Raw genomic sequence first — 9768 nt, 5'->3', positions numbered from 1 at the left:
CTGTAGACCAGGCTGGTCTCGAACTCACAGAGATCCGCCTGCCTCTGCCTCCCGAGTGCTGGGATTAAAGGCGTGCGCCACCATCGCCCGGCAATTATTCAACCTTTTAACGGTAAACAATACTGTGAGTGTTTTGGAAGAATACTTGACAATTATTGGGTGATTAAATCTTTTTACCTAAGTTCCTTGTGTTAAACCCCTTGGATAATTACCCTACCCTTTACAGTACTCCCAGAACTACCACAGGTAAAAGGAAAGGTTAATCGTAATGTTAGTACTTCTATTTTAAGGATCTTTCTTGAGGGAAACTTTGTCCCTATGTTTAAGGGTCTCAACCCTGTCAGGAGGGTTGTTTAGAGATACCTCTTTAGGCATCACCTCCTTCCTGTGTGACCTTGAACAGGTCCCCTCCAGCCTTCAAGTTCCTGGGGTTTGCTATGAATCTTCAGAAACAAGCAGCTAGGTAGCAATCACCTACTCCGCTTTCAGGATTCCACCGAAGAATACTCCTCACTGCTCAGTCTTTGCTGGCATCCTTCCTGGTAGAACACAGTTGTCCCCGTTGGGGCTCCTAGTGGCCCACAGAGGTTTCAGTGTCTGCATTTTTAACGCGCTCGCTCTGTTTGGAAATCCTAAATCATGTATACTCGAACTCAAGCCACCTCAACGAGAAGCCACATTCTCCTGAAGCCTCTTCGTAGTCTTATGTTTGAACTCATGGCTTGGCCTGATCAGTTTGCTTATTTATTCATCTGTTCACCCAACATAGTAATAACCTAGGTAACCTAGACTCTGGAGTGCTCCAATGTTTCAGGCTGCCCTGCTAAGGTCTTAAGGTCTGTGTGGATTTCAAGTGCAGGATACAGTCGGTCTTTGCTCACAAGTCTGAGAGCTCAAAGTTTAGTGGGTGAGGTAGACGTGTAAACAATGAAAGCCCTCTGGGGGACTCTAGCCGAGCAGGGAATGGTGTGCAGTAATTGAGGTTGCTGGACCTGTCTTACAAGTCTTGTCCTGGCCAAAGCAAGTCCTTAGGGAAAGTGACTGCCCCTCGTCTATAAGAGCTGCCCTTGACACGTAGCTTATCCAGTCCAATTCAATGTATGTTTTCTGAGAACCTGCTTTGACGCCTTGAGCTAGGTTTGCAGGAAGCTGTGCACCTTGAGGGAGGTCTTTGTAAAACAAAACTAGTCCTGGAAATGCTTCCTACCCCCACCCCACCCCACCCCTCCCTCTCTTTTCACAGTTGAAGGATCAGACTCTTTCAGGATGGAATAAGAAACCTCTGGAGCCCAGGCCGTGCGTGCTGTCCTACGTCCCCTTTTTCTTGTCTCTTTTCCGTGTGCCGCTTGGCCTGGAGTGCTGCTTTCTACCCCTTTCTTGCCTGCATGGAGTTCTTTGTTGGATCTCTGAGAGCTAGTCCCTCTTTTCTCCTAGTCTTCTTTTGGAGTGAGCTGCTCCTGTGAATCCTCTTTCCGTAATCAGTCTCGTAGTGAGAGTCCACACCTTTTTATCTTTCTCTCTCTCTCTTTCTCTCTCTCTCCTTTCTGTGGTACTAGGGATCAAGTGTTCTACTGCTCAGCTATATCCCCAACCCTTATCACATTGAACATTTCAAAATTTTGAGTCAGGACCGGCCTTGGACTCATTCTGTAGCTCAGGCAGTGAACCCCTGGTTCTCCTTCCTTAGCTTCCTAGCTGGGAGACCATTAGGTCCAGCGGCTTGTGAATCTCATCAGAGGGCAGCTTTGGAGAATCGGGTCTCTTCTTCCTAGGGATCAAACTCAGGTTTTCAAGCTTGGAGGCAAGCACCATTTCTGGGTGAACCATCTTGCCAGCCCTACATATTTTTAAATGTTATCTCTTGTTATTGTGTGAGTGTTAGTGGGAGTTTCATGGAGGTCAGAGGACAACTTTCAGGAGTTGGCTTAGTCTCTCCTCACAGTGGGTTTCAGGGGTGGAACTTAAGGTCATCAGGCATGCTCTTTAAAACAAGGACTTTTTTTTTTTTTCCCTCTTTGACCTGTTGACCCATCTCGTTGGATCTACTTTTTAATTTGAGAGAGGACCTACCCAAGTTGCTCAGGCTGACCTTTGAACTCCGTGTATAGCTCAGGCAGTCCTTGAACTTGGAATCCTTCTGCTTCTAGCTTCTGAGTAGCTGGGGTTCTAGGCTCGTGCCATTCGGCCTATCTCTGTGAATTATTTGAGGTCAGGTTATATTTAGACTTAGCTCCTAGCCCTGTTCCTGGGCCTATGAATAAGTGCTCGAATGCTTGAATATGAGAATGGATGAAAGAAGTCCTGTGAGCTCCTGAGCTGGGTTACCTAATCTGGATGGAACAAAAGCCTGGCTCCTGGACGAGCGGTGTCAACCAGGGAATTTGTCAGCTTATTGTTGAGTCTCATCCCAACCAACAAAATAAAAAGATGAGGCTTGGGGCCCAGAGATCCCTGCTTTCTTAGGCCCTCTGAATGATCCTGATGCTTATTAAGGTTGAGAAACCACTACAGAGTTTAAAGATCTGTGTTTTGGTCAAACCAGCGCCGTGTCCTCTGTGTCCCGTTGTCTCCCCCCCCTCTCTTTTTCTTACTTGCAGTATTTGGACCTGGCTTCCGTTTACACCCCTTCCCTCCGATCGATCTCTTGCCACCAGAGTGAATGCTCCTTGAGGGCTGGAAGTCTCTCTGTTCAAGTTCATCGCTCAGAGCCTCGAGGAGTGACTGACCACAGCAGCACAGACACTCAGGCGTTTGTTGGGTGAATGCTCTGCTTTAGTCCTCTGACACCCAGCTGCTGCGTTGCGGTCTTGTCAGAGAATAGCGGGAGTGAAGAGCAAGCCTTTTCGATTGGCAAGTCCAGAAGAATCTTACCGTTTTGGGGCGTTCTTTTTTCCTTTAGCCATCTTAGTTAGCTACCTTCCTCCCCTCCCTGTTTTGTTATTTTCGTTTTTTTAGTGTTTTGTGAAACAAGGGTCTTTGTAGCCCAGATTGACTATAAATGTGCGCCAGCCTTCCTGTCTCAGTTTCTTGAGCGACACTACAGGCCTTTTCCTGGCGTTGCTGTCTCTCTACTAGAGAAAAAAAAAAGCCTCCAGAGCTTTTCAACTTAGAATATTGTTTTAGCGATGGCCTGAAAACTGCTGAGATATCCTAGGCCAGGATTCTTTCTTGAGAATTTACAGCTTGGTTTTGTAGGCCTGACTCCTGCAAGTCAAACTTTTGGGTCTGAACTTGAAACTGTCTCTTCTAGATGGCCTGTGGTTTTTGTCTTTTTCTAGTGATGTTTAAAGCCATATAAAGGCTTACTTGAGTCCATGACTTCCTTATGAAACTCTAGAAGTGTTTTATTTCTTTTACTTTCTGTTTGTGTGTGTATATATATGTATGCATGTGTTGTTTTCTTGTGTGTATGTGGTATGTGTGTGCATTTGTGTCTGTTGAGCATCTTCAATTGCTTCTCCACCGTATTCTTTGAGACATGGGTCTCTTACAGCCAGGTCGACTGGCTGGCCAGCAACCCCCGGCATCCTCTTCACTGTCTAGCCAGTGCTGGGATTAGCGGTCTACTCTGGCTCCCAGCAGGGTTTAGCGGTATATTCCGACTCCCAGTTTGAGACACAGGTGCTCGGGATCCAGATTCAAGTCCTCGTGCTTGCTTGGAAAGCGCTGCATCGAATCACTTCTCCAGCCCAGTGCATTTGTCAGTTTCTTATTAGCCTAACCCAGCATGTCCAGGCGTCCCCTTGCCTAACATCCTTCAGAGAAGTGGTTTTGTTGATTCGTCCTTGACCATAAGAACAGTAACTGGGCTCATCTCTGCAGGTACCAGCCCTTCTCTGGGGTGGGTATTCACCTGTATATAGGGGATAGCCCAAGCCCTTAAGGAAATATTGAAATGAATGGACAAATAGAGGGATTTGATTGTAAAGTTGAGAGGAAGCTGCCTTTGTGCCCCCTCCCCATTTACAGGTAGGTTGTTAAGCAAGTGTCATTTTAATAAACACACTTCAAAAATCATTTTGAAGCTAGGAGTGGTGGCCAGTGTTTTTAAATTACAGCAAGTAGAAGGTGGGGATTTTTCCAACCCTCGGAATAACCACTTATGATAATGTTGGTGTCTCAGAGGTGAAGAAGCAGAGGCTTGTCGCGGTACAGGAAAGTCGTTCAAAGACTGGCTGCATGTAAGTGACAAGCCTCAGTTCTCAACCATATCCACCTGATCCTAGCAGCCACACACTATTTCCTGTTTCCAGGCTGCTTGAGTTTTTATTCATGGGGGCATGGGAATATTTCACAAATAAATATATTGTTGTTGGAGCGAGAATAAAATTTTCTTCGTGTAGCCTGCCCTTCTTTGTGCATTAGGAAGGCTGAAGGACTGATTTGTGCCATGAGCAGTTAATCATTTCTGTGGGAAAAGGGTTTTTCCTGGGTGTCATTTTCATCGGTTTCACAGTAGCCCTGTATTCCTATTTTTTGAGTTAGGAGACCAAAGATCATAGAACAGTGTCGGTTTGCTGGAAAACATCTCAGCCAATGCCTGAGTATTGGCATGGAGCACACTTCGGGATTCTAAGTACAGTAGCTTACTTCTGCCTCTATTATATTGACTTTGGAACTCTGTCCATCTAGACTCTGGGACACTAGAAACATCCCTTTAGGTTGCTTCCTAATTTCAGTTTTTTGCTTATTTTTTAATTTTTTTCTCAAGACAGGATTTCTCTGTGTAACCTTGACTGTCCTGGAACTCTCTCTATAGACCAGGCTGTCCTCAAACTCATGGAGATCCACCGGCCTCTGCCTCCCAAGTGCTGGGATTAAAGGCGTGCGCCACCACCGCCTGTCCTAATTTCAGTTTCTTAATCTTAAGAAAGTTTTAACCAGAGAACACAGTTTGAGCTAGATAAAAAAAAATTTGCTGAAAATTTTATGATGGCATAAATTTTATGAACTAGAAAAAAGTTGTTAGCAGCGTGAATATAGCATTTCTTGCCCTGCCTTGTGTATTTATTGCGTTATGCACTGTCCTGTTTTCAGCCTTTCCTCAAAAATAACTTTCTCTTCTTAGAACCCCTTGTTTTTTTAAAATATTTTTTTCATGTTTCTGTTTTTGCTGTCATGCATTTTTTATGACTCTCTAGATTACGCTGTGGGCTGGCATGTGGCTCGGTTGATAGAACACTTGCCTAGCATATACGAAAACCTGGGCTTGATCCCCAGCACCACAGAGAGCCGGGTTTGATGGCCTGTGCCTGTAATTCCAGCACTCTAGAGTGAGAGGATCAGAAGGTCAGGGTCATCTGAGGTCAGCCTGGTGACCAGAGACCCTGTCAGAACAAACCAACCAACCAAATTATTCCTTGTCAAGGATCTTGAAGTAATAAGTCTAGGAAGAATTTGAGGTTCTTTAATTCCTCATTACTATGATTTACTATTTTTTTTAAAAGGCAAGTCCTAGTGTTTTGAAGTAGTTTTTCTTTGTTTTAAATTTTTTTTAATTAATTAATTTATTTTTTATTTATTTATTGAGGATTTCTGCCTCCTCCCCGCCACCACCTCCCTAATTTTTTTTTTTTTTTTTTTTTTACACATGTAAGTGTTTTGCCTTTGTATGTACCACGGCTGTGCCTGGTGCCTGAAAAAGGCTGGCAGAGGGATTCTGATTCCCTAGAAGTAGAGTTCCAGCCTACAGTGAGCTCCTGTGTGGGTGCTAGGAACCTAACTCAGGTTAAGTCTTTCTACAAGTTTTCTAACCGCTGAGCAGTCTCTCTAGCCCCTCATTAATAGGATTTTGTGTGGTATCGATTAATCCTCTAAAATGGATCCAAGTCTTAAGTTATACGAGTCCATTATGTCTTGGCTCTTACTCTGGAGTCAGGGTTAAGTAATTTACATATAGCCTTGGGAAACCCTTTCTATTGTGGAGCTTTCTCCTTTCTTCCTGTCTGCGTCCAGCTCCCTCAAGTTCCCTTTCCCTTTCAGGCTGGGAAAAGTCCAAGAAGGGGGCGGGGGCAGGGATGTTGGGTCTTTCTATAGAATCTGCCTTTGGAGTCTTTTGTTACGATAAACAATAATGCCAATGTCTGCCCCTTCCTCGATGGTCTGTCTGTGCAGACTGGATCTTCAGGCTCCGCTCTGCTTGTTCCCACCCTGCTTCCCACAGAGCTGAGGTTTATGTCTTCCTGACCTAAACCTTTGCCTCCATAGTTCTTGTGTGTTACCGCAACCTTTGTCGCTTTCCTGGGAAGGAACTGGGTATATATAAAGTTACCCAGAAAAGCAACTTAGATACTTACTTAAATCTAGTTCTTCATGAAGAAAAGAGAAGAAACGCTTAACTCACATAGTTGTTGTGAAAGTTAAATTAATGTTTGTGCAGATGGGTTGCAAGATTTTGATCTGTAAGGTCTTAGAGTAATGTAATTTATGTGTAGGTAAAAGTTTTTAATTTTGATTATGTTTGAATTACTTTTCAATATTAATAAAAGCACTGATGTCTGTCTTAAGTTTACTTTAATATCTCTCTCTCTCTCTCTCTCTCTCTCTCTCTCTCTCTCTCTCTCTCTGTATGTGTGTATGTTTGTTTTAAAAGATGGGGTCTAATAATGGCCCATGGTGGCCTCTAGCTGTATAGCAGAGATAGCTTTGAATTTCTGATTCTTTGCCTCTACTAGTTGTGCTAATATACCTTTTTTAGTTAACTGTTTTAAATGTTTATAGATGATTCTAATATGCAAACATGATTGCCAGTATCTGCTCAATATCTCAACATTTGCCGTGAGTATCTTATGTACTTGTTACATAACAATAAGTGATTGATTGCTATTTGAAGTCCACTCATTTGCCAATCCCATTATGTCTTAGGCGTTGTCTGGGAGAAGATGGACCTGCATGTAGACAGTTTACGTTCTATCGAGACAGAAATCACAGGTTAAGTTATGTGCAAGTGCCATGTGACATGGGAAGGGAATCTGCACCACTAGAAAGGGGGAGGCTTGACACGCCGCCCTGTTAAAGGAAGTGACCCGCGGATGAGGTCTGAAGTAAGCAGAGGTTCCTAGGGCGGGATTGCGGAAAGGGGAGAGCAAGGACGAAAGACAGCAGTTTGGAGGGCCGGGAGACTGAAAAGCTTTTCTGCTGAGTCCCGAGGAGTTCGGTACGTGTAGAAGACAGATGATGGAATCCTCCTGTGGGCTACACAGGTCCTTTCACTGTAACATGGCTTCGCTTTGCTCTTTGAACAGTTCTCTGGGTTAGTTAGGACAGGTGCTGTTTTATCTCTGTTTTATAGAAGAGAAAACGGAGGTTAATTGAATTGCCTGAGGCTGTCCGTGGCGTAGCTGAGATTGGAAGCAGATCATCATTGCGTTTGGGCTCAGGTGGTTTGCGCCTTTCTGGAGCTCGAGGGTCAGGAGAGACCCAGGGGTACGGGCAGTTTGTAAGCTACACCGTGCTTGACTGACTTTGGCTCTTAGATGGGAGTTTCTGGTTGGAACTTTTATTTTTTTGTTTAATGTACGTTTGGGTTTTGTATGTATGTATGTCTGTGTGAGGGTGTCAGATACCTTGGAACTGGATTTAAAAATAAAAAAAATGATTTTATATTTTACTTTATTTTGAGACAGGGTTTCATGTATCCGCAATCTTCTCCTTTCATCTCTAAAGTGCTGGGATTATGGCATGGGCTGTCACACTCAGTTTATAGTTCCTTTAGCTCATTATCCGTGGGCGTTTCTTAGAATTCCCCTTAATATCCAAGCATTTTCTTACCCCATTGGAGTTGCTAACCAGGCTCCAATAAGCTAGAATATTGTCAGCTAATTCTCCTCCAGTTTTTTTTTTTTTGCTTGCCTATCTGTCTCTCAAACTATTCGTATCCATGTTATTTTGAAGCATTTCAAAATAAGTTGTAGGTGTTAGTATTTTACCGTTAGACACGTTACTATTCAGTATTTTACCGTTAGACACGTTTGTATTCAGTATTTTACCATTAGACACGTTAGTATTCAGTATTTTACCATTATTAGACACGTTAGTATTCGCGTCGTCTGTTTTCACAGAGCCATTTGCTGTCCTGTGGTTTTATTTGATTAATGGCTGTCTGTCCTACTGGAACCCAAGCTCCAGAGACTCCGTCTCTTTAAAACATGACGACTTAAAAGAGAATGAGGTCTTTTTTGTCTCGTGGTTGTTGTTTTGGGGACAGGGTCTTGTGGAGCGTAGGCTACCTCAAATTGGCTGTGTAGCCACGGATGACCTTGAACTCCTTGGTCCTTCTGTCTCCACCTCTCAAGTGCTGGAGTTAGCAGGTGCTTGACATTTCTTGAAATACAAAGTAGAGTTCCTTTTCTGTTAAGGGATGTTGTGCTTGAACCTGGCATGTAGTAGGTATGTAATAGCATGTAGTAGGTATGTAATAGCATGTAGTAGGTATGTAACAGCATGTAATAGCGTTTGGTGCATAGGGAATGAAAGTGGAACCAGCAGACACGGGAGCCCGTGTTACTTCCTGAGTAAGAACATTAGCTTAATTTTTCTCCAGCTCAACAAACATAAAAGAGTTCTTGTGTGTTTCTCCTTTGGATCCCCTCCCATGCTTGGGAGTTCATTCTTTCTTCTTAATCTATGTTCACAACAGCTTTTTTTAAAAAAAAAAAAGGTTATTTGAATATTTGTCTAAAAGGTGATAGGGGTTGCTGAATAGATGACCGTTTAGTACAAATACTGCTGACCCGAGTAAGTGCCGAAGGCTTTCTTGACGACGTCTAAAAGTGAAAGTTTCAAGGCCACCTCCAACTGTCTTGCCACTCTGGGTATTTCTTTACTCCTTTTGAACTGAGGAATTAACGGGTTGTCGAGGCCTTTGTAGGATGATGACCTGGCTGGCAGTTTGTTTGGTTTTGTTTGGTTGCACAAGTGCTGGCTGTGAACCTTGCAGGTTCGTTGTAATTACTCTGAGGGCCAGGCCTTTCCTCCCAAGGCAGGGCTTAAAAATTGCAAGTTTTTTTTCCAATTAGTATTAAGGTGTTTGTTTCTTTTAAAGTACTTTTTTTTTTTCCCTTTTGGCAAGGTATCTGTGTATTTTAATTTGACCTTACAATCTTAATGCTGGGGTTACAGCCAGGTACTACCACACCTACCACACCTGGTTTAATGTTATTATCTTTCTTGTTAAAAATAACAGATGGTAAAGAACATTGGCTGCTCTTTCAGAGGACCCAGGTTCAATTCCCAGCACCCACGTGGCAGCTCACAACTGTCTGTAACTGCAGTTCCTGTGGATCCAGCTCCCTCATACGGACACACATGCAGCCCAAACACCAATGCATATACAAAACAAAACAAAGGAAAACAAAAAACAGATCTGGGGCTGGGAGCCTAGCATAAGTAGACTGCCCGCAGTACCACAAAAAACCAAATCAAACCGAAGCAAAAAAAATCCCAAAGAGTTACTTTTCTCTTGCTGTAACGCAACACCCTGAGCATGGCAGATTATAGAGAAAGTTTATCTGGGCTTGTGGTTCAGAGGGCTAGAGTCCCCGTGGTGGAGCGGAAGCAGCAGGCGTGATAGCAGGGTAGAGAAGCTGAGAACTCAGCGCTAAAACTGCAAGCTTGAAGCAGATAGAGCAAGAATCCTGTAACTCTCAAAGCCTGCTTTAGTGACAAACTTCCTCTAAAAAGGCCGCACCTCCTAAGAGTCCTCAGACAGCACCCCCCACAGCCTGGGGACCCTGCATTCTAACGGGGGTGGGGGGGATGGAGGAGTGG

This window comes from Microtus ochrogaster, chromosome 22 (genome assembly GCF_000317375.1).
Source record: "Microtus ochrogaster isolate Prairie Vole_2 chromosome 22, MicOch1.0, whole genome shotgun sequence".
In the NCBI taxonomy this organism is placed as follows: domain Eukaryota; kingdom Metazoa; phylum Chordata; class Mammalia; order Rodentia; family Cricetidae; genus Microtus; species Microtus ochrogaster.
This window is presented reverse-complemented; position numbering follows the sequence as displayed.